The sequence below is a fragment of the Neovison vison genome, chromosome 1, assembly GCF_020171115.1.
Source record: "Neovison vison isolate M4711 chromosome 1, ASM_NN_V1, whole genome shotgun sequence".
NCBI classification, from domain to species: Eukaryota; Metazoa; Chordata; class Mammalia; order Carnivora; family Mustelidae; genus Neogale; species Neogale vison.
In genome coordinates this window covers 198,607,518-198,633,320 of record NC_058091.1, presented here as the reverse complement: position 1 = coordinate 198,633,320, position 25,803 = coordinate 198,607,518, and the positions used below count along the sequence as shown (strand labels likewise).

Genomic DNA, 25,803 nt, shown 5'->3' with positions numbered 1-25,803 from the left:
CTACCTCATTTTCTATCCTACCACTAGATAGATCTTTGTAAAACAGAGACAGGAGAGTCAGTGTTCACAGCAAGATTTTAAGTCTACAGGACTGGGAGAAAAGTCATATTCTTTTTTTTTTTTTAATTTACTTGACAGACAGAGATCACAAGTAGGCAGAGAGGCAGGCAGAGAGAGAGGAAGGAAAGCAGACTCCCTGCTGAGCAGAGAGCCCGATGTGGGGCTCGATCCCAGAACCCTAGGATCATGACCTGAGCCGAAAGCAGAGGCTTAACCCACTGAGCCACCCAGGCGCCCCGAAAAGTCATATTCTTAAGAGAAAGAAAAATCAGAAGAAGGAATTAATTTGTAGAGGGGATCACCCAAACCAAGATGTGTTTTAGAATAAAACAGTTAGTGAAAGGAACTAAAATTATATCATTTTTCAAATCTTATTAACCAGTTAAATGGTTTTATTTTCTCTGTGGACCTACATAATATTTAAAAACAATTTTCAAAAATAACTTACTTTCAAAAAATTCTTATAGCTGTGCTCACTAAAGTAAAAAGCCTATATTCTTTCAATATTAAAAGAATACACAGATTCATTTTCATATACTTTTAAAAATATATTTATTTTAGAGAAATATTTATTTAGTTAAAATATTTATTTATTTATAGAAAATAAATATTTATTTATTTATTTATTTGGAGTGAGCACACATACTGGGGGTGAGGGGAGAGAGGGAGAGAGAGACAATCTCAAGCAGACTCTTGGCTGAGCAAGGAGCCGGACTTGGGTTTTGATCTCATTAGCCGGAGATCATAATATCATAACCTGAGTGGAAATCAAGAATTGGATGCTTAGTTGACTGAGCCACCCAGGCATCCCTCATTTTCATACACTTTAAACAATTTCTTAGTTGTATCTGTTAAAGATATTTTTCTGAGGAAAGTACTTTTTTTATAATTATATTATTTTTATATTTTTCCAAATTGCACTTCAGGGTTAGTAAATCTCTCTCTTTTTTTTTTACGGTGACATTAGCTTTTTTTTTTATTAAAGATTTATTTGAGAGAGAGCAAGAGAGCACAAGCAGGCAAGTGAGGGGAGGGGCAGGGGAGAGAGAGAAAATTCTCAAGCAGACTCCCCACAGAGTGCAGAACACTACAAGGTCTCAATCTCAAGACGCCAAGATCATGACCTAGCCAAAACTAAGAGTTGGTTGCTTAACCAACTGAGCCACCCAGGCACCCCAAGGGCAAGTAAATTTTAGATACCTATATACAGTAAATTGTTTAGATACAGTAAATTGTTGATACCTATATATCATCTTCCTCAAGCAAATTTTGCTAAATGAAGAATATCCTCAATTTTAATTTTTAATAATATAGTATATGAGTATTTAACCCAAATATTCTTAAAAGTACTAGTTTTTGGTTTTTTTGTCTCCAGGCAGAGTGACTTTTTCGGACCAATAATTTAAAAACAAACAAACAAACAAACAAAAAAACCCAAAAAACCTCAAATACCCATAAATTAAATTTCTGAAATTTAAAAAAAAATCCTCATCAAATATTTATGGTTATTTTTTAATTTTTTGCTAAATTTAGATGCTACAGAATTATAGGACTTCCCAGTTCAACTTTACTCTGAACTAGAATATCAATTTATATAATTTTTAAAAATGTAAGTTCCATGAAGAGATTTTTCTCATAAGTCTATGTATTTCAAAACACAATTATGGAATTCTACAACTAAATCCTGTACATGGGGCACCTGGGTGGCTCAGTTGTTAAGCCTCTGCCTTTGGCTCAGGTCATGATCCCAGTGTCCTGGGATCGAGGCCTGCATTGGGCTCCTTGCTCAGCAGGAAGCCTGCTTCTTCCTCTCCCACTCCCCATGCTTGTGTTCCCGCTCTCACTGTGTCTCTCTCTGTCAAATGAACAAATAAAGATCTTTAAAAAAATAATAAAAAATAAAAGAAAAATAAATAAATCTTATATATCATTTGAGTTCTCATCATTTAATTTGTTCAGTTTCTCCTTTAATTTCATGGGGATACATTTCAAGGTCTTCCTATATGTGAGCTTTGCTTTCAACAATTCCCTAAATGCTTCACATAAAATGATTTTTTTCCCACCATTTATTCAACACTTTCATTAAAGATTTCTAACCGATTTTGAGGACAGTAACACACAAAAAAATTGAGAATAATTTTACAGGAGTATTTAATACTGGGCACCTGAGTGGCTCAGTTGGTTAAGTGTCTTGTCTGTCTTTGGCTCAGGTCATGATCCCAAGGTCCTGGGATGGAGCCCCATGTGGGGCTTACTACTCAGTGGGGAGTCTGCTTCTCCCTCTTCCTCTGCCCTTTCCCCTGCCTGTGCACACTGTCTCTGCACACTGTCTCATGCTCTCTCTCTCTCAAATAAATAAATAAATAAATAAAGTCCTAAGAAAAAAAAAGAATATTTAATATCATAATAGGTACTTAAAGTCAATTTTAAAGTACAGTAATTCTTCAACGTTTCAAGCATTTCTAAAATCCAAAAAGAAAAAGTATATACTACCATGCTTAAGTTATTTCTGTTTTCTTCAAAAGCAGCCTAATCATAAAAAGTTAAGGCTGCTTATCTTATGTACATAAATCTTATGTACATATAAATCTTATGTTCATATAAACATTTATACTTTTTGACAAGCACATCTCCTAGTTAGATTGGTAGATTTTGCAGATTTGGGGGGTGTAATTACAAATTATCATGTCATTACAACATATTTCAAGTGAATTCTCTTCACAGGTTCTATTTAAAAATTTTTATGATGTTATGTTCCATCACAAGATATTTTTAATATCACCAAGACTAAAAGATTTATCATATTGCAGTTTGGAATTCAATTTATAATAGTATCCATAATAATGCCAAGTAGTTCATCTTTTACAAAATAAACTTTTAAATGCTTTACACTGATTGCATGAATTAGACATGAAACTTGAACCATTATTGGAATTAATTCCTTTTTTATTAGAAGTATCCAAGGATACTGATGTAAAACTGGCACTATCTAACTGCTGATAAAGTTCTATTAATGGAGCCAATACATTAATGGCTATTGATTCACCTTTTATATATGAACAAGAAAACTCATAATTGCAAATGAGAGAAATTAATTTAGAACAGTCACCAGATCTAAGTGAAAAGTAAAGTTTCACAGAGTGGTACACAAATGTACCTTTTGCACCTAAGTATTAAGGAAGCTTTTTCAGGCACAATCTTAAAATATGACCGTGCAAGAGATGTTGATTCTTCAACAGATAGACATCTTATTTTCATGTGATCAATGACGTTATTATAGCCCCACTGTGTGAGTCACACACTAATTCATTTCAGCAAGTCAAAGGAAATTCAGTGCTTTGAGTGTGTTACCCAACAATAAACAAGTAGTTGTAGATTTACAATACATGATATGTATATCATATATATCATACATATATACATATATATATATACATATGTATCATAGTAATAGAGTTTAAACTGCATTTACCCTATGGCAAGGCTGAACAAAGGCTGGGAAACATTGTGCAGGCCAAAGGCAAGGGCATGGGCATAGCACAAGTGGCTGACACGTTAAGTGGTGAGCAGAGGTAGCAGCATTGAATACATTGAATGCCACCAGCATCACCCAAGACCTGGAAAAGTTAGCTGTACCTAAATGCTTATGCCAGACCACACTCACTTTATCAACAAACACCCTCCTGCTGCCCTTGAAAAAGATGTGTTAGCTATTATTACTTCCGGAATGGATCTGGAAAAGGGAAATGGGGTATTGCCAATTTAACCATATGTTAAAGTAAGAATTCTGTTTATTACACTGGCATATCAAATACGATATGATGTCAGAATGTAGAAGTACAAAATGAAGGCCTTCCTAAACCTAAGCTTGGCTTAATGACATGCAATTATTAAGTAAGACTTCATTCAAAAATGAAAAATCTGAGGGGCACCTGGGTGGCTCATTGGCTAACCGTCTGTCTTTGGTTCAAGTCATGATCCCAGGGTCCTGGGATCGAGCCCCTCATCAGGGTCTCTCCTCAGCAAGGAGTCTGCTTCCCTTCTCTCTTCCCCCGCTGTTGCTCACTCCCGCTCTCTCTCTCTCCCGCTCTCTCTCTCAAATAAATAAAATCTTTAAAAAATAAAAATAAAAAGAATGATAAATTTGAGAGAAATGCTAAGCCAGATGAAATATGACAAAAGGCAGAAAATGATACTATCTTTGGCAAACTGGATATATAATATGATATCAGAATACATGATATTTCAAATAAAAATATAACATAAATAAAATGGACCTCGTGTATACATAAAAATGGTAATCCAGCCCTCTTTGGCATGACATGAAAATATTACCAGAGAGCTGTATTACTTCATTAAAAAAAATAAGTTATAGAACTATATACACACCATGACACAGTAAAATATTTTTGAAACAAACAAACCAACTCAAAATATCAGGAAGGAAATTTAACAAACTATTAGTGCTAATCTGTGGGCAGTGGAACTAAAATGGCACAGGAAAAAAGGAAATTTTTACTCTTAATAACTTCCTATATTTATTTGAACTTAGTATAATGAACATGTCTTAATTTTTACACAAAAGGCAAAAACAAATATAAAAAATACAAAAAAATACTATAAGACCTCAACTAATTTAGTATCCACTGAGTGGAACAAGTAACAAATGACCTAGAATCCTGAAATGGGAACTTCCTTCAAGGCAGAGGAAATCGAGATGGCAAGCCACCCAGAAAAAGGAAGATGAAAGCGTTCCTAAAGGGAGGAGCCCAGTGATCTCCAAAATTCATAGCCTTACAGGCCCTACAGTTGAAGACATTTAATCTCTCACTATACGTAGGTTCAAGCCCTCTGCTATTCTGGGAATGATCCAACAAGTAGTGAAGAAAGGACATGGGTAGCCTCGGCCGGATAGTAACTTGAGAAGTGAATGAGTTTGGCTCCTGCTTATGTTTGTCCTCTTCACAACCTAGACTCTTACTAAGTTGCTTAATACCAGTATACAATTACATCTCCATCTTGAGATTTCTTTGTATGCACCGGGATCTCACTCTTAAACCCCAGCCACAGCTACCAGCTCCAGGTTTATGAACCACCACCAACGGCGGGCCATGGTAAGGAAAATGATGAGAACATCTCTAGAACATAAATGGGATTATTTGGGGGAGGCAGAGCAGAAAACTCACGGATAAAAATAGTGAAAGAGAAAACTGAAGACATATGGGGCACTCGGCTGGCTCAGTCCATACAGCATGCAACTCTTGATCTCAAAGTTATGAATTCAAGCATAATGTTGGGCTTAGAGCTTATTTAAAACAAACCAAATAACTGAAGAGGTATGCTATGGATTATTTAAAACAAACAAATAAACAAAAAACTGAAGAGGTATGCTAAAGTCTTTTTTCCCCCTAGAAAGAAAATATTTGAATTTTATCCTATTCAAAACAGTGAGTCAGAGTTTTTGGTTTTTGTGCTTGTTTTACTAAGGCAATACTAACTAATGTTGTAAAAATGATTTTCAAATGGAGTGTTAAGAAGGTTTGAGATAACAGAGGTAGGAAGATCAATCAGGACAGTGAATTAATCCACATGAAGGTGATGAAGAATAGGAAGATGATGAGCCACTAGTAAAGGGAAGATGGCTTTTGAAGTGACTTTCCGGAATATACATAGCTAGGGATTATTGAATGAAAAAGACAATTATAGCTGAAAGAAAACCAGGCAGGTGTTACAAGTCCCAGGTGTAAATAAGCTTTGATTTTAAACCCAGGTGACCAGAGAACCCAAATAGGACACTTTGAAAATTATAAAGTCACCCTAAGAGAAAGGTAACTTGTGGATGTGTCATTAGAAGCTGGCAAAAAGTGAAGCCAAGGTGAGGGGTCTTCCTGGGCAGTAAAACTCAGTGGAAGACCAATTATGACAGTGGCTAATAAAGCGAAATGGGCATCATACAGAGCAGGGCATGCTTGTGGTCAGAGGCTCCCAACAGTCTTGCTGAGGCTGTTAGAGATATCATTCAGTGCATGTCCACGCTAGCCTTACAGAAGCTAGCTGAGGAGTGGGTTACTAGTACAGTCCCCGTAAACTTTTTTGTTGGTTAGGGCCTAAGGACAGAACAGGGTAGTGAGATGAGGCTACATGACAGTTTACTTAAAAAGAGCTAATTATTACAAAGGAAATTCTGAAAGTTTCATCTGGATGACAGTTACGAATAGATTTTTTTTTTTTAAATATAGGAGTTAAATGGTGATAGGACGGCATGGCAAATGCAGTTTTACACAGATGATTTTGAGTGTATTATACAAATGGAAATGTCTGGGACAGAGATGGAGGCAATATATAAGGGGAATGCGCGAGAAAACATATAGCTCTTAATGTCACACTGAAGTTCAAAGGCCCAGGATTCAGAAAGTATCTTTCAAAATTTTTAGACTATGACCCATGGTTAAAAAGTGCATTCTAATCTCATGTATGTGTGTACACACCTATCTTCAAAGTTTCATGAAACATTGCTTACCCTTAATGCTAGCTTTGATATTTCCTACTCTACTCTATTCCTTTTTTTTTCTTCTTTATTTTTTAATGCACCCACAGCCTCTAACTTGATGTAAGCACCTGCATTTTGGCTTAAATTATTTAGATTAAAAAGAGACCCCTGTGATCATTATGTAGAACCATCTGCAAAGACATGACTAATAAATCTGGAAGAGATGTTTTTGAGAAAGGGTAAAAAAAAAATTTTTTTTTTCTTAGGAACTGGCATGGGACCACTAACAGAGAGTAGGGAGAAAGACCAAGGAAGATAAAGAAAAATGGGAAAAAAAAAAACTGCATCAAATTCATGTCTTTGTCTTTAGTGCAGTGTTTCTCAAAGTCTACTCCAAGACTAATTGAAGCAGAACTACCCTCCCCACTGTTAGAAATTCAAATACCTGGGCCTCATCCCAGGCCTGGTGAAGAGAACTCTCTATGTGTGGGTCTTGGAATTGGCAATTTAGAAGTTTCTCAGGGCATTCTTTTCACCAACTATTTTTGTCTCAGTGCCTTTCACAAATAACCTTTCAAAATGGCACTTACTTTCCAGGAACATGCAATCTCACTTCACACATTAGATATACTCTTGAAAAGTTAACTGAGTACTTCCCCTAAAGACTATAATGATTAATTTCAGAATTATGTGCACCCAGAAGGAAACAAAGAAGCTACTGGAGCACTCAGTCTTTAAATAAACATTCTTTATCCACTTAATTTTTCTGTATTAATTATGCAAGTGGCTAGTCAAATGAGCTTATAATCCCCATTATCTTTTTTCAGTTTAAAAGCACATATATTTAAAAATTCAATATGTTAACACATTTCATTATAATTTTGAATTGATTTCACTGGACTTAACTGGTTAAGTACCACAATCAAATGGCATTTAGCAGTACTCACAGGCCAGGAAATGAGTCAGTGAGACTTTTTTCAGAAAAACACAAATACTGAAGTTTTTGGTTTGAACTCTTAACAGCAAAGATACCCCTTTATGTGGTGAGTTCTGCTAACAAGAATATTTGCTAATTTTTTACCAATTGATAACCAAGAAGTATGAGATAGGAATCTATTCTAAGATAGAAATGATAGCTAACAACAGTAAAGTATAGAAGCTAACGTTTATTCACTTGCCTCATATCAGACTCTGTTCTAGATCCTTTGCATGGCTTACTCATTTCATATTGACAGTAATCCTGTATAGTAAGTATCATGTAGGCCTAATTTCCCCAGTGATGAAGCTGAGGTACAGAGAGCTGTTTAACTTTCCTGAGGTCCCAAAAACTAGAAATAGGAGCTGAAACAGGCAGCCAATCTCTAGAGTTCGTACTCACTGTGCTACACAGTAATTTAGGAAAGTCTCAGCCCTTGAAGAAGTTAGCTGCTTTGTGGAGAGAAAGACTTCCTGCTGCTTACACTCTGGAAGGTTTCGCACCCTGCTTGCTTTTTTTCTTTCTCTCTCTCTCTCTCTCTCTCTTTCTTTCTTCCAAGAGACAGAGAAAGAGAATCTTAAGCGGCTTCACGCCCAGCTGAAGCCTGACATGGGTCTCCACCTCACAACTGTGGGATCATCACCTGAGCCAAACTCAAAAGTTGCACGCCTTACCAAATGAGCCACCCAGATGCCCCTCCTATTCTTTACACAATTGATTTTAAGGTGACTTGGGTTTTAGGATCCCTGCTCATATATACTTATCAGATTTCATTATAATATACTTTATATAGGATAGGAATACCCCAAATAGTATAAAGATGACAATTCAGCATTACACTGCAGACAAAAACAGAAATCAGTTTTTAAAAAATTCATTCTGTATATAAGGGCAGGAGAGCATAGTGGTTTAGAATCATGCTCTCAAATGCAATGAACCAATAACCTAGAAATCTTCTTAAAAATCTAGATTTTCAATAGGTCTGGGGTAGAGCTTGAGATTTTCCATTTCTAACAAGTTCCCAGGTAATGAGTCCCTGTGGCCCAAGGACCACATTTTGGGTAGAGAGGGTTTAGTATGTAATCTTTGGAATCACCCTGCTGGTGTGCGACTTCAAGCTGCCTTACTTACTAGTTTTGCAACCTTCTTGTGAGCCTCTACTACACCTGTAAAATAGCAAGGTCATTAAAGTGTTGTTATGAGGATTACATGAGATAATCCATAGATAATATGTAAAATAGTTGCCGGCATATAGAAAGCACTCAAAAAATATTACAAAAAACTATTAAAAGCATATACTGCAACCCATTAGAAAGTCATTTGTAGAACTGACTGATACAGCAGAAACACTAAATAAAATTTCATCATTCTTTCCCAGGCAGTCACTAGACCATCACTGTTCACTGAAGGACATTAAACACATAAGTTAGATCCACTACCTAGCTTTATTAAATACATAAATCTGAAACTGCTCTAAATGAATTTGCATGAAGCTGGCTTGGCCTATAATATTTAAAAAGAATATTTCGTTTCTCTGCCAGAAAACTTTTTTATATTGCAGGTATACAGTGAGTTCTAATTCATTTATTTGAATAGCTTCCTCTGAATTTAGAAACAGCCATTTTTGTTTAAAACTGTTCATTCGTATCAAATCCAAATCAGAACTAGTATTAGTATGAACAATAATCATGTTTTCAAAAATTTGTTCACAGGTGGGTGGATGGCTCTGTTGGTGGAGCATGCAACTCTTGATCTTGGGGTTGTGAGTTTGAGTCCCAGTGTAGGGTGTAGAGATTACTTAAAAATAAAATCTTAAAAAAAAAAAAAGGACCACTTGTTATTCGGAGGGGGGGGAGTTGTTCAAACAAGGGCACTGGTATAGTTTCAATGAGTTTAAAGGATTTAGCCCAAACCTTCAGAAATGTATACATTTCAAACCACTATACGATGCAGCATAATTCCCTCTCACTGTTAAAGATGGGCTTAGAAAGAATATTACTTGTCAGAATTGTGATGATTTAATAATGATGTGATATGGGAGGGTCCAGTGGGTAGGAAAAGTAAAGTTAGGACTAGAAGTAAAGATAACATTCCATAATATTATCCTAAATGAAAACTATTAAAAATTTCTAAAATTCAAAACTGCTCAAAAAACAGTTAATGGAGTGGAGTACACTAGAAAAGAAAGATTAATGTTTGTTCAGTCACTGCTAAAAACCAGGAAGGGTAAAACCTGGTGGTTCAATTAAGGAGGAGTTGAGACTTAAGTGGTATTTTAGGTTGGTCAGTATCTTTGAGTCAGCAAGAAAAGATCAATAGGTAATTTGCTTCTCTTTTAATCTTTCGTATCTCTAACTGAGGTGATGAAAAAGACAACTATGGGACAGATTCTAATATGTTTATTTTTCTAAATCAAAACTAGATTCAGCATAGAGGTGCCTGAGTGCTCAGTTGGTCAAGCATCTGCCTTCGACTCAGGTCATGATCCCAGGGTCAGCAGGGAACCTGCTTCTCGCTCTCCCCTCAGCTCGCTCGCTCTCCCTCTCTCTCTCTCTCTGTCTCTTTCTCTCTGTCAAATAAATAAATAAAATCTTAAAAACAGAAAACAAAACAAAACAAAAATCTAGATTCAGCATAGACATTGCAGACCTGAGCTGTGAGATTTTGACAGTTAAGAATCCAGGAAAACAGTGGAATGTGGGTGAATAGATGACTGTTTTCCTCCTCTCTCTTTCCTTTTGCTCTTTCCGGGCAGAATGCTCCTGGTTGCCCCTTTAATGAGCGGAGGGGTAATAGAAAATTTTTTAACACACAATACAACATACCAGATTTTACTTTACATTTTACTTTCTGTAACAAGTTACTTTTAAAAAAAAATGAGATTTTGTCCTCTCCCCTAGAAAATCTGCATAGAAGTCTTATAGAAAGGACTGCCACATGAAGTTTTAAGGCAGGCTTTACATATACTCACATACACTGAAAAAGGATTGTTCAAATGAAATAACCATAAAGCTTAACCCGGTACTTTTAGTGAAAAAAACATTAAGCGTGGGAATTGTGATTTTCAACATCTAGAGAGGTGATAAACAACAAGATGGGATGGGTTAGGAAGAGAGGTACAAGAAGAACAGATTGTGAACAGAATTATATCAACAGCTCATGTTTTGTTATTTCAGTCTATACTGGCCTGAATCAAATTCCTGGAAAAAAAAATTTTTACTAAAATGCCTGAGCTAACTTTTCCACTTACGAGGCAGTATAATCTGTTTTTCAACAGCAGAGAAGCAAGGAATTCCACTTCAGTGTGACCTATTTCTGCCTCTTAGATTTATCATATGCATTTTTTAATGACCCCAAACCAAAGGAAATGTAGAAACCTATTCGAAAAGCTGACATTAAGGTTGTGACACCAACCAAAACAACAAGAGAATTTAAAGGTAAATTGACACACAATCCCCAAATGAGTCTGTTGCACTCCTAATTTAAAAAGCAGTTTCTGTGTGAATATAGTGATGGCATGTCAGTGTCTGCTTTGAAACTCTGGAATTTTGTCATTTGGTGTTTGTGTCACAACCTTAATATTATTTAAATATACTTTTTAATATCTATTATTTAAAAAATATCTTTGAATTGAAGATACTCCTAAGGCTTTGAAGAAGCCAACCTCAAAGCACCGCATTCCAAGCATGCCACTTTTATTAGAAGTGGTGCATAAAACATTTGCTGTTGACAAATCTAATTCATTAAAAGGTGAGATGGATGCATTTTAAAATAACTGGCTGGCATCATTATCTGCAGCACCTTTTATAAATTATTCCTCTTTTCCCTTCTGACTGAACTTGTCACAGTTCCCTTTCAGAGTCTGAATGTTATGCCTTAGAGTCAATGCTTTCAACATGTTTAGACAAGTCATAAGTTAAACAAGCAGGGGTACTTTATTTTCTAGAAATGAGAAAGAGGAGCAGAAATACTTACAGATTATATCTTTCGATTCATTGATTTTTAACTAAAGACAAGTAAAGTCAGTTAGTGGTGGTTTTATCTCACACAAAGGATTAAAAATAAAACTATACTGGCTTGGGTAGAAGGCAGGATTTCAAAGAAAGGTACATAAAAAGAGATGCTGGCAGCCTTGCTGCACTGTTGTGCAGAAGACTTAGTTTAAAATTGAATTGTGCTTCCCCTGACACGGGAGATCAGGTACATCATAAGGCTGACAGCTGGCTGGCATGGTAACTTCCTCAAGGAAAATGCTAACTGTATTTCTCTTGGAGGCCAAAGGAAAAGAAATAGAGAAGCCTTCAAGGAGGCAGAGCAGGCAGAGAACAAATTATTCAAAATATGAAGAAAAACATTTCTTACCTAATTTTGTTTCAGAAGACTCTGAGAATGAGCTGGTCTTCTAATCCCAAATAAGTGGGAAATTATTTCCTTCCAAGTGGTCAGTAGAAGAGCTGCCTTTTCTTTATTATCTTCAGCTCAGTTTTTTCCCCCAACATATATAAAATATACCTATAAAATAATTAAATAAAACTTACTCACTGTCACAATGGAGGGTACAGAGTCACAATACTTCTCTACATTGGTAGTGGCAGTACTATCATTAAGTTCTGACATACAGGCAGGAAATGAGAGTTGCTGGAAACGTATAAAGACATGCTAAAGTTGGAGTACCTAAGAAAAGCTTATTAACAAGAAGATCCATAGATTATAGGCACATGAAATAAGAGAGGCACCTAGGAAAATGTACATTCAAAACATCCCTTTTCACTGATTTTTCAAATGTACCTCGGTAAATGTAAATTATATACAATAAAGGATGGATGTAGTCCATAAAACAAGCAATACCTTTCAATATAATTCCTTTCTTCCTGTTTAGTTACCAGTTTAATTTCCAGAACAGTTCATTAAAATCTATTTTTTTTCTCACTCTTCTGGATTATCTTATTAAAATAGATTCTGATTCAGTTAATCCATGGCTGGTGCCTGGGATTCTGTATTTCTAAGAAGCCTCTAGGTAACGTTACCAATACTGAGGAGCTATGGACCACTCTTGCCAATCTATTTGTCTTTCCCTCCATCCAAGTACACTGGCCTTTTGTCTTTCCAGACAAATTTAGACTCTATTGTCAAGTATTTTAGACTCTATTGTCAAGTATTCCCCCTTCCCCACCAAATGAGACAGGAATTTGAGACTGTGCTGATTAAACTGAGCATCTGCAAAGTTGAGTTTTGCAAGCCATATGTATGGTGTATCATTTTACTTCTGAGTTCTTATTGTCCCACAATAAAGCTTTACTATGTTCCCCACGGGAGTTTCATATCTCTCTTGTTATGTCAGATATATTCCTAGGGACTTCATATTGTCAATATTAGTGTAAACATTATCTCTTTGCAAAAGCATTTTCATTTTTTGTTTAAATAGGTATTTATATAATTTTTGTTTACTGATGTTCTTATCCAGGATATATGCCCAACTCTTATTCTTGTATTTTCTCTCTAAATTTATATCATGCACAAATAGCTTTACTTATTTGCTCGAAAACCTATGCTTTTTATTTTTTATGTTGCCTCACTAAAGGAAAAAAGTTAAACAATAAATGAATTACTTAATAGAAAAGACTATTTTGTTATCTTTAATCTGTAAGACTCATCTCTTGGTTAGGCCTCCATTGACCAGAAAACTGCTATGAAGAAGCTCCCAAATGTTTCTTTTGACATTTACTGACTGCCCTCAGACTTTCTGCCTTTCTCTGGTGACTAATATGCAAATGGGTAAATATTACTAAAACCCACTATCCCAAACTGACTTCCAGTTGTTATTACATCAGAAACAAACACCCTCATAGTCAAAAGAACCACTCTAGGAACTGCATTTGAACAAAAGGGGAAACAGGAATTTTAAAGAGAGAAATAGTTCAGTTCCACCTAAGAATTAAGATGAAGATGCCAAGCTAGGATGCCATTAAAGAGATATAACATGTCATCTGCATTTCATAGCCGAAATCACAAGATTTCTTGGAAAACCCATAAGTAACTGAAATTGCCTTTTTGATGATGATGTCAGCCTGTTCTAGGTCCAACTGCCCTTCTTGATAGCTTTCAGCCAATCAGCTTAGCCAAAGGAAAAAAATTAAGATTTCCTACTTCACAAACTGTCAATGTTGTTATCATTGGTTACCCAGGGAAAAGTAAATGGCATGATGGCAGGATGCAGAAAACGGTAAAGAAAAGGAGGTAGTAACTAAAATATAATCATGTAATCATGAAAACATCACAAACTGCTTCTTTAAAAATGTGTTCAAATTTCACTACAAACAATAATTATAAAGACTTATGGCAATGTAGAAAATGCTTAAATGGTGAAGGGAAAACAGGACCCAAGAGAGCATGTACTCATTCTATTGCAACAGTTTAAAAATATGTGGACAAGGCATGCCTGGCTGGCTCCATCAGTTTAGCATGGGACTCTTAATCCTGGGGTCCTGAGTTTGAGGCCCACACTGGGGCAGAGTTTACATTAAAAATTTTTGAAAAAATATGGACAATGTTTTTGGTTAGGAAGATCAATCAGCATGCATTTTCCCTCATCTCCAAGAGGCCACCCTAAAAGATAATAAAGGTATGTGTTGGTTGGTGGAGAGGATGTAAACCATTGAGGTGAAGAGACTGAGAAAGTCATTACTACAAATTTACAGAAAATGACAGAGTAAGAGCCTTCATGGAAGAAGGACAGTAGGAAAAGTCAAACTCTAGAAGGTGTGCAGAGTGCTGCAATTAAAGGAATGACCTGATACCCCTGACAGAAGTGGGGACTGAGAAGTGAAGCTAAAATATCCTGAATCTCCCTCTCTCACCTTTTTGTAGGAGCAGCTATGTACTTTGTCTTTTACTTGTTCATAGCTAAATCTATGACTATGAGAAAAAAAATAAGTAGATGGGAGAAGTACTGTGTCTGAAGAAATGAATTAACAGTCTAGAAAATGAGGAAAAGCCATATGGGTAAAGATGTCCCCAAAGAAAAGCTGGCCTCATTCAGGCCTTTAGCTGACTTGCAGCATGCTTGAATTTCTCTTTTCTAGCAGGAATGTACAGTCAAGAACCATTAGGCATTTGAAAAAAACCTTTTTTTCCCCCACACTGGAAATCAATTCAAAACAAAATTTACTCCAAGAAAAAGAGAGACAACACAATTAACATGTAAATTTTCCATCACTGTAAGGGAGTAAAGGAAAAAAAAAAACGTATACATAATACAAAACCAGAAATAGGACTTCCAGTTATGGCTGAGTGCAATCAGCAAATATTCTTCCAAAACGAAACTAAAGAGCCAGACAAAATTGACAAATACAATCATTTCAGGGCTCTAGAAATTGACCAAAGGGATATAACAATTCGAGAAGCATGTTTATTTGAAAGACTGTAATTTTTAGATAAGAATACTAGGACACTGTCACATTCTAGTCTGGCCTCTCTCATCACCATCAACCACAATTCAGTCAGTATGGAGGTTCTTCCAGGAGGGAAGATCATTAAGACTGTAAACATCTGGGACTCTGGGTGGCTCAGCTGGCTAAGTGTCTGTCTTCAGTTCAGGTCATGAACCCAGGGTCCTGGGATCAAGCCCAGCATCGGGGAGCCTGCTTCTCCCTCTTCCTCTAGGTGCTGCTCTCCTTGCTTATGCTCTTCGTCTCTCTCTCAGTCAAATGAATTAATAAAATCTTAAAAAAAAAAAAAAAAAGACCAGAAACATCTTTGTTGTGGTCAAAGATGGGGTAACTTGAACTTCAGGGGCAGGTTATGCCCATGTCTAACAGTGTTTCAAGGGATGTGATGATTTTAGAAACTGGCAAGCAAGGAGAGTAAACAGCTCCATTAGTCCAAGGTCATGGTCATAAATGGGGCAGACATATCCTTGGCTAAGGTTGAGAGAATGTACAAGGGAGACCAGAGAGAAACAAAGCTATTCACATATTCCCGAGGCCAAATAATCACATACATAGAGCAAATGTGAAAGAGGTCAGCAGAGACTGAAAGCCAGAACACACCTGAAAACTATGTAAACTTTAAATGCATTCTCTATAGACATCCATGGATAGATGACAGACAGTCATACTTTATGACTCTATGTATTTAAACACAAGAAGTGTCCAACAATCAGTTCATAATTTAAGATATACACATACAGGAGCAAGTCCTAGAAAGCCAAATGCAAAACCCAAACCAAAATATTAAAACTCGAAAACCAACCCAAATGAAAACAAAAAAACAGATTTTATCTGTGCCACACATCACAAGGGAGACAGCTGTCACTGTACTTAGTTAGGCAAATTACTAAACCAAGAAACAAATAAATGAACAAAGCAAAAACCTTAAGAGAGGAAAAAAAAATCAGAACCCAGAGTTCCTACAATAGGTGATCTAAAATGCCCAGTTTTCAACAAGTTATGAAACATGCAAAGAAATAGGGTAAACCATTTGAGTGTCCCTAAATGTTAGATTTAAACAAAGACTTCAAAGCAGTTATTACCAATATATTCAAAGAACCAAAGGTGATCTTACTTAAAGAATGAAAGCAGGAAACAATAAATAAAAGAGGTTATCCACAAGGAAACAAATTAAAAAAAAATCAAATGGAATTTTGAAGTTGAAAAGTACAATCAGAAAACTCACTAGAGATGGGGAACTTTGGGTGGCTCTGTCAGTTAAGCATCCAATTCTTGATTTCTGCTCAGGTCATAATTTCAGGGTCATGGGCTTAAGCTCTGTGTGGCATCAGTTTCCAAACTCAAGTTTGCTTGAGATAATCTCCCTCTCCACCTTCCATTCTCCCTCCCCGACTCATGCTCTCTCTCTCTAAAATAAATAAATCTTTAACAAAAAAGAAAGAAAGAAAACTGACTAGAGGTAAATGACAGCAAATTCAAGATAAACTGATGAAAGAATCAGTGAATCTAAAATAGATAAATAGAAATTACCCAATCTGAAGAAAAGATTAAAAAAAAAAACTTTTTTTTTTTTAAATGAACAAAGACTCAGAGACATTTGGGACTATCAAAATCATAAAATGAAACCTGTAATGAGGGGCTCCTGGGTGGCTCACCTGGTTAACTGTCTGCCTTCGGCTCAGGTCATGTTCCCCAAGGTCCTGGGATAGGGCCCTGCATTGGGCTCCCGGCTAAGTGGCCTGCTAAGTGGGCAGCCTGCATTTCCCTCTCCTCCCTGCTCCTGAACTCTGTCACTACCTCTGTATGTTTGACATACATACGTACATACATGTAATGAGTATCCCAGGAGTGAAGACAGAGGGATAGAAAAAATACATGAAGAAATAAAGGACAAATACCAATTTGAAGCAAATTAATCTACTTATCAAAGAAATTTGATAGTCACAAAGTAGGACAATTATAAAGAGATCAATATCTAGACATACCATAATCAAACTACTGAATTACAAAGACAAACAGAAAATCTTACAAGCTACGAAACTAACTCATCCCATACAACAAAGTACCAATAAAACAATGGAGGCCAGAAGTCAGTCACTGAGAAATTCTAAATGGTGAGGAAAAAAAACTGCCCACTATATATTCTATAGCAAGAATAGATATCCTTTAAATCGAAGATGAAATAAAGCCATCACTTTTAAAACTAAAGATGAAATAAAGACTGTGACTTTGTTGCTAGGAGACCTGTATTAAATATTAAAGGAAACTTTTTAGCTTAAAGAAAATGACACCACATGTTAATTTAAGTGCAGAGTAGGAAATGGAGAGGTCCAAAAATGGTAAATATGTGGGTTACTATAAAAGATTGCCTGGGAGGCTCAGCTAGTAGACCATGTGACCCTTGGTCTCAGGGTTGTGAGTTCAATCCCCATGCTAGACATAGTACTTCCAAAAAAACCCCCACAAAGCTAAAAGTATTACACTTATTTTCATTGATTGCATTAAAAATTATAACAATACATTGTTCAGTTTATAACATGGAATATGTTAATACATATGACAATAACAGCAGAAAAGATGAGGAAGGAATTGAACTATATTGAAATAAAGTTTCTATATTTTATCAAAATTAAGTTGGTAGGAACTGGTTGGTATTAAGTTGGTTGTGATAAATTAAGATGTACATTATATTGTCAAGAGCAAACATGAAGAAATTAATTAAAATGTAAAGTTATACTAAAAATAAAAATGTGCATTTGATTTCTTTAATACAAAAGAAGGCAGCCAAGGTAGAAGAAAGAAATTAAAAAGACAGAAATCACTTCCAAAAAACTATTAGAAGTAATAAATTAATTCAGTGAAGTAGGAGGTTATAAAATTAATACTCAGAAATCAGATGCATTTGTATACACTAATAATAAAGTAGCAGAAAGAAATTTAAGATAAACGTACCTATTACATTTATTTTTTTAAAATTTTTTTTAAAGATTTTATTTATTTATTTGACAGAGAGAAATCACAAGTAGATGGAGAGGCAGGCAGAGAGAGAGAGAGAGGGAAGCAGGCTCCCTGCTGAGCAGAGAGCCCGACGCGGGACTCGATCCCAGGACCCTGAGATCATGACCTGAGCCGAAGGCAGCGGCCTAACCCACTGAGCCACCCAGGCGCCCCTACCTATTACATTTACATTCCATTTATAATCCCACCAAAAATCCAAAAGCAAAACAAAACAAAACAAAAAACCTAAACATACCAAAACCAAGGAGGTAAAAGACCTGTACTCTGAAAATTATAAAACATGAAGAAATTGAAGAAAAAGATATCACATGCTTATGGATTAGAAGATTAACAATGTTAAAATGTCCATACTTTTCAAAATGACCTACAGATTTAATGCAAGCTCTATCAAAATACTAACAGCATTTTTCACAGAACTAGAACAAATAATACTAAAATTTGTATGGGACCACAAAAGACTCTGAGTGGCCAAAGCAATCTTGAGAAAGAACAACAAAACTAGAAATAGCAAAATTCCAGATTTCAAGATATATTACAAAGCCATAATCAAAACAGTATGGTACTAGCACAAATACAGACACATATATCAATAGAACAGAACAGAGAGCCCAGAAATATACCCACAATTATATGGCCAATTAATCTATGGCAAAGAAGGCAAGAATATACAATAGAGAAAAGACAGTCTCTTCAACAAATGGTGCTGGGAAAACTGGATGGCAACATATAAAAGAATGAAACTGGACCACTTTCTAACACCACATACAAAAATAAACTCCAGATGGATTAAAGATCTAAATGTGAGACTTGAAACCATAAAACGTCTAAAAAAAAAAAAACCATAGGCAGTGATTTCTTTGACCCTGGCCTTAGCAATACTTCTCTGGCTGTATCTCCTACGGCAGGGGGAACAAAAGCAAAATTAAACTATTGGGACTATATCAAAAAAAGCTTTTGTACAGTGAAAGAAAACATCAACAAAACAAAAAGGCAACCTACTGGATGAAAGAAGATATTTGCCAATGATACATTTGACAAAGGGTTAATATCCAAAATACGTAAAGAATTCATATAACTCAGCACCAAAAAAGCCAAATAATCCAATTAAAAATGGGCAGAAGTTCTGAAAAGATATTTTTCCAAAGACATACAGATGGCTAACAGACCCATGAAAAGATGCTCAACATTACTCATCATCAGAAACATGCAAATCAAAAACCACAAAATCATAATGAGGTATCACTGCACACCTGTCAGAATTGCTATAATAAAAAAGACAAGAAATAACAAGGGTTGGCAAAGATACGGAGAAAAAGGAATCTTGGACATTGTTGGTGGGAATGTAAATTGGTACAGCCACTGTGGGAGACAGTATGAGGTTCCTCAAAAAACTTAAAATAGAAAAACAGTATGATGCAATAACTCCACTCCTGGGTTTTTATCCAAAGAAAATGGTAACACTAATTTCAAAATATATATGCACCCCTGTTTACTGCATCATTATTTACAATAGCCAAGATATGGAAGCAGCCCAAGTGTCCACTGATAGATGAATGGATAAAGAAGATGTGGTACACACACATACACACACACACACACACAGTGGAATATCACTTAGTCATAAAAAAAGATGAGATCTTGCTCTTTGCGACATCAATGGACCTATAATGCTAAGTGAAATAAGTCAGACAGAGAAAGACTAATGCCATATGATTTCAGTTATATGTGCAATCTAAAAAAAACCAAATGAATGAATAAACAACAATAAAAGATGAATATGCAATCAGACCTATAACTATACAGAATAAAATGATGGCTGCCAGAGGGGAGAAGGTGGAGGGATGAACAAAATGGGTGAAGGGGAGTGGGAGATACAGGTTTCTAGCTATGGGTAAGTCAGACAAATAAAATGTACAGTATAAGAAATATAGTCGATGGTACTGTAACAGCACTGCATGGTGACAGATGAAAACTACACTTACAGGGAGCATAACATAATTTATAGACTTATCAAATCACTATGTTATACACCTGACACTAGCACTGTATATCAGTTATAATCCAATTCAAAATAAAATAAAATGAGCTACAGGGTACCTGGGGGGACTAGTTCACTGAGCATCCAATTCTTGGATTTGGCTCAAGTCGTGATTTCAGGATCCTGGGATTGAGCCCTGATTGTAGCTCTGCTCCCAGCATGGAGTCTGCTTAGGGTTCTGTCTCTCTTTACCTCTGCCTCTGCCCCCAGCAATCACACACTTGCTCTCCCCCTATCGCTCTAAAATAAATGTATCTTTAAAAAATAAAATAAGCCCGGGAGTAGAAGATCTAAATATCATCAGGTCCCAGGGGTTCAGATAGATAGTTACCAAATCAATCTGAACACCTGATAAAAGAGAAGAAGAGCAGCAATTTTGGAACAGAAAATTGACCACTTTCCAGAAGGCAGGACGTGCAGAGAAGTGATTCCAAGGTGACATTTGGGAAGAGAGACCATGGGAGAGAGGCCAGCTCCCGGCCAGCAGCAGAGCACAAAATTGGAACTTTTAGAAGTCTGCTCCACTAAGAAACGTCACTCTAGTGGTTAAAGTGGAACCCTAAAGGAGGTGGAACCCTTGTGGGCATAGTGTGGTCTCAGAACCCTTCGGGTCACAGAAAGACCAATGCTGCCTGAGTGTGGCAGAGCTCCCAGGTATCGGAGTAGGGAAGCAAGCTGCAGAGACGGAGCTAAGGAGGGGGTGCAGAGCTTAGGGTTACCTTAAACTGTGATCCAAGGACAGTCAGGCCACTGCTCTTTGAGCAGGAACTCCACAAGTGCCAGATCCAGAGATCCCCTCCTTCTTCCATTGGGATGAGTGGTGGAGGAGCATACTGCAGGAATCTGCTGGGTTTGGAGATTCCGAAGGGGACTGTGCGCCAGAAATAGAAACTCAGGCACAGTCTGGGTGAGCTCAGAGTGCGGCTGGAGACCAGGAAGATGAGAGGGATTGACTGCTTTTCTCTGGGGGCACACTGGGGAGTGGGGCCATGAGCTCTTGGCTCCTATGAGGCCCGAGATTAGGAGGCCACCATTTTCATTAGCATCCACGAAAGCTGAACGGGAAGCATTCAAGGAACAAAAGCTACGGAGAGCAAAACAGAAGAGATTACTTAGGCTGGCCCCAGGCAAGGGCAGTGTAATTCCACCTCAGGCAAAAACATTTGAGAATCACTTCAACAGGCCCCTCCCCGAGAAGATCAGCAAGAACATCAGCCAAGACCAAGTTCACCAGTCAAGGAGAACTGCAGAACTCTAGAGCTAGAGAAATACAGCACACAGAATTCATGGATTTTTCACATGATCCTTTAGTTTCTCAAGTTAATTTAAAAAAATTTTTTTCTTATTCTATTTTTAAAATTTTTCCTCTCCTATTTAATATTTTTAACTATTTAATCTTATCAATACTTTTTTCTAAAAAATCTTTTAAAATTTTATTGTTATAGTCCTATTTTATCCCTATATTGTATTTAACCTTACTTTTTTGATACATACAGGTTTTCTTTTTCTTTAAAATTCTGGGACACAGTTTCTTCTAATAAATCAAAATATACCCTAAATCTAGAACATGGCTTTGTTCTAGTCCCCAGCCTGATCACATTCTTTCCTCTTTTTTTTTTAAACCAACTTCTTATCTTATCAATTACTTTTTTAGAATCTTTTTAAATTTTCATCTTTACAACTTTTCCATCCCTTCATTGTGTTGAACCTTATTTTTGTATATATATAAATAAGTTTTTCTTTCTTTATGATTTTGGGAGGTAGTTTCATCTAAGACAAAAATAGACACCCAAAATCAAGTGTATGTGTCTGTTCTATTCACTAGTCCTATATATGTGTATTTCTGTGTCTGTGTGTGTGTGTGTGTGTGTGTGTGTGTATATATATATATAGTGTTTTATACATATAATATTTATATATTATGTATCTTTTTTTCTTCTTTCCCCTTCTTCTCCCCCCAGTTCTGGGTTTCCTCTGATTTGGTTAGTGTATATTTTTCTGGGGTCAATGCTACCCTTTTAGTATTTTGTTCTCTCACTCATCTGTTCTTATCTGGATAAAATAAAAGTGAGTTTTTCACCAAACACACACAAAAAGAACAAGAGGCAATACCGACAGCTAGGGACCTAATCAATATAGACATTAGTAAGATGTCAGAACTAGAGTTCAGAATGATGATTATCAAGATGCTAGCTGGCTTGACAAGACATGGAAGATACTACAGAATCCCTTTATGGAGAAATGAAATCCCTTTCTGGAGAAATAAAGAAAACTAAAATCTAGCCAAGTTGAAATCAAAAAAGCTGTAAAATAAATGGAGGATCTTACTGCTAGGATAAATGAGGCAAAAGAGAAAATTAGTGATATAGAAGGCCAAATGATGGAGAATTAAGAAGCTGAGTAAAAGAGAGAAAAACAACTACTGGACCAAGAGGGGAGAATTCGAGAGATAAGTGATACCATAAGACAAAACAATATTAGAATAATTGGGATCCCAGAGGAAGAAGAGAGAGAGAGAAGGGGACAGGAGATAAATTGGAGCAAATTATAGCAGAGAATTTTCCTAATTTGGCAAAGGAACAAGCATCAAAATCCAGGAGGCATGGGGCACCTGGGTGGCTCAGTGGTTTGAGGCCTCTGCCTTTGGCTCGGGTCATGATCCCAGGGGTCCTGGGATCGAGCCCCACATGGGGCTCTCTGCTCCACAGGGAGGCTGCTTTCTCCTCTCTCTCTCTCTGCCTGCCTCTCTGCCCACCCATGGTCTCTGTCTGCCAAATAAATAAATAAAATCTTAAAAAAAAAAAAAATCCAGGAGGCACAGATAATCCCCCTCAAAATCAATAAAAATAGGTCCCAACCCTGTCATCTAATAGTAAACCTTACAAGTCTCAGTGACAAAGAGAAAATCTTGAAAGCAGCTTGGAACAAGAGATCTGTAGAAATATTAGATTGGCAGCAGACCTATCCACACAGACCTGGTCGGCCAGAAAGAACTGGCATGATATATTCTGAGCACTAAAAGAGAAAAATATGCAGCCAAGAATATGATATCCAGCTAGACTGTCACTGAAAATAGAAGAAGAGATAAAAAGCTTCCAGGACAAACAAAAACTAAAAGAATTAGCAAACACCAAAGCAATCCTACAGGAAATATTGAAAGGGGTCCTCTAAGCAAAGAGAAAACCTATAAGTAATAGACCAGAGATAATATAGAGTAACAATCACCTTACAGGCAATACAATGGCACTAAATTTATATCTTTCAATAGTTACCCTGAATGTATATGGGCTAAATCCCCCAATCCAAAGACACAGGGTACCAAAATGGATTAAAAAAAAAGCATCGATATGCTGTCTACAAGAAACTCATTTTAGACCTAAAGACACCTCCGGATTTAAAAGGAGGTGGTGGAAAACCATTTACCATGCTAATGGTCATCAAACGAAAGCAGAGGTAGTAATCCTTTTATCAGATAAATTAGATTTTAAGACAAAGACTATAATAAGAGATGAAGAGGGACACTATATCATTCTTAAAGTGTCTGTCCAACAAGAAAATCTAACTATTTTAAATATCTATGCCCCTAACATGGGAGCAGCCAATTATATAAACCAATTAATAACAAAATCAAAGAAACACATCAACAATAATACAATAATAGTAGGGGACTTTAACACTCCCCTCACTGAAATGGACAGATCATCCAAGCAAAAGATCAACAAGGAAATAAAGGCTTTAAATGACACACTGGACCAGATGGACATCACAGATATATTTAGAAAATTCCATCCCAAAACAACAGAATACATATTCTTCTGTAGTGCACAAGGAACATTATCCAGAACAGATCACATCCTAGGTCACAAAGCAGGTCTCAACCAGTACCAAAAGACTGGGATAATTCCCTGCATATTTTCAGCCAACAGTGCTTTGAAACTAGAACTCAATTACAAGAGGAAAGTTGGAAAGAACGCAAATACAGGGAGGCTAAAGAGCATCCTACTAAAGAATGAATGGGTCAACCAGGAAAAGAAGGAAGAAATTTAAAAATTCATAGAAACAAATGAAAATGAAAACACAACTGTTCAAAATCTCCAGGACACAGCAAAGGAGGTCCTGAGAGGAAAGTATACAGCAATACAAACCCTTCTCAAGAAACAAGAAAGGTCTCAAGTACACAACCTAACCCTGCACCTAAAGGAGCTGGAGAAAGAAGAGCAAAGAAAGCGTAAACCCAGCAGGAGAAGAAATAATAAAAGATCAGAGCAGAAATCAATGAAATAGAAACCAAATGAACAGGGACACCTGGGTGGCTCAGTGAGTTAAGCCACTGCCTTCGGCTCAGGACACGATCCCCGGGTCCTGGGATCAAGCCCCGCATCGGGCTCTCTGCTCAGTGGGAAGCCTGCTTCCCCCTCTCTCTCTGCCCACCTCCTTGCTTACTTGTGATCTCTGTCAAATAAATTAATAAAATATTTTAAAAAAAAAGAAACCAAAAGAACAGTAGAACAAATCAACAAACCTAGGAGCTGGTTTATTTAAAGAATTAATAAGATTGATAAACTCCTGGCCAGTCTTATCAAAAAGAAAAGAAAAAGGCCCCAAATTAATAAAATCATGAAGGAAAGAGAAACCATCAAAACCAACACCAAAAAAATACAAACAATTATAAGAACATATTATGAGCAACTATATGCCAGCATATTTGACAATCTGGAAGAAATGGATGCATTCCTAGAGACATATAACCTACCAAAACTGAACAAGAAAGAAATAGAAAACCTGAACATATAACCAGTAAGGAGATTGAACCAGTCATCAAACACCTCCCAACAAACAATAGCCCAGGGCCAGACGGCTTCCCAAGGGAATTCTACCAAACATTTAAAGAAGAATTAATACCTATTCTCTTGAAACTGTCCCAAAAAATAGAGATGAAAGGAAAACTTTCAAACTCATTTTATGAGGCCAGAATTACCTTGAACCCAAAACGAGACAAAGATCCCATCAAAAAGGAGAATTACAGACCAATATCCTTGATGAACATGGATGCAAAAATTCTTACAAAATACTAGCCAATAGGATCCAACAGTACATTCAAAAGATTATTCACCATGACCAACTAGGTTTTATTCCTGAGCTGCAAGGTTGGTTCAACATCCATAAATCAATCAATGTGATACAATACATTAATAAAAGAAAGAACTAGAACCATATGATACTCCCAATAGATGTTGAAAAAGCATTTGACAAAGTACACCATCCTTTTTTGATCAAAACTCTTCAGAGTTTAGGCATAGAGGGTACACACCTCAGTATCATCAAAACCATCTATGAAAAACCCACAGCGAATATCATCCTTAATGGGGAAAATCTGAGAGCTTTTCCCTTAAGGTCAGGAACATGGCAGGGATGTCCACTATCACCAATGCTATTCAACATAGTACTAAAAGTACTAGAAGTACTAGCCTCAGCAAACAGACAACAAAAAGAAATTAAAGGCATCTGAATTGGCAAACTCTCACCCTTTGCAGATGATAGGATACTTTATGTGGAAAACTCAAGAGACTCCACTCTAAAACTGCTAGATCTCATACAGGAATTCAATAAAGTGTCAGGATATAAAATCAATGCCCAGAAATCAGTTGCATTTCTATACACCAACAGCAAGAAAGAGGAGAGAGAAATTAAGGAGTTGATCCCATTTGTAATTGCTCCCAAAACCATAATATACCTAGGAATAAACCCAATCAAAGAGGCAAAGAATCTGTAC

The 25,803-nt window shown here is 36.5% G+C and overlaps 1 protein-coding gene across 5 annotated transcripts in view; it reads right to left on the bottom strand.

Moving 5' to 3' along the window:
* KIAA0825 (KIAA0825 ortholog) overlaps positions 1-25,803 on the bottom strand; it is a 407,113-nt gene that overhangs the window by 365,729 nt on the left and 15,581 nt on the right. For all 5 annotated transcript variants that reach the window (XM_044265489.1, XM_044265499.1, XM_044265508.1 and 2 more), the window contains exon 2: positions 11,889-12,038. The gene's annotated coding sequence lies outside the window, so the exon portion shown is untranslated. The remainder of the gene's footprint in view (positions 1-11,888; positions 12,039-25,803) is intronic.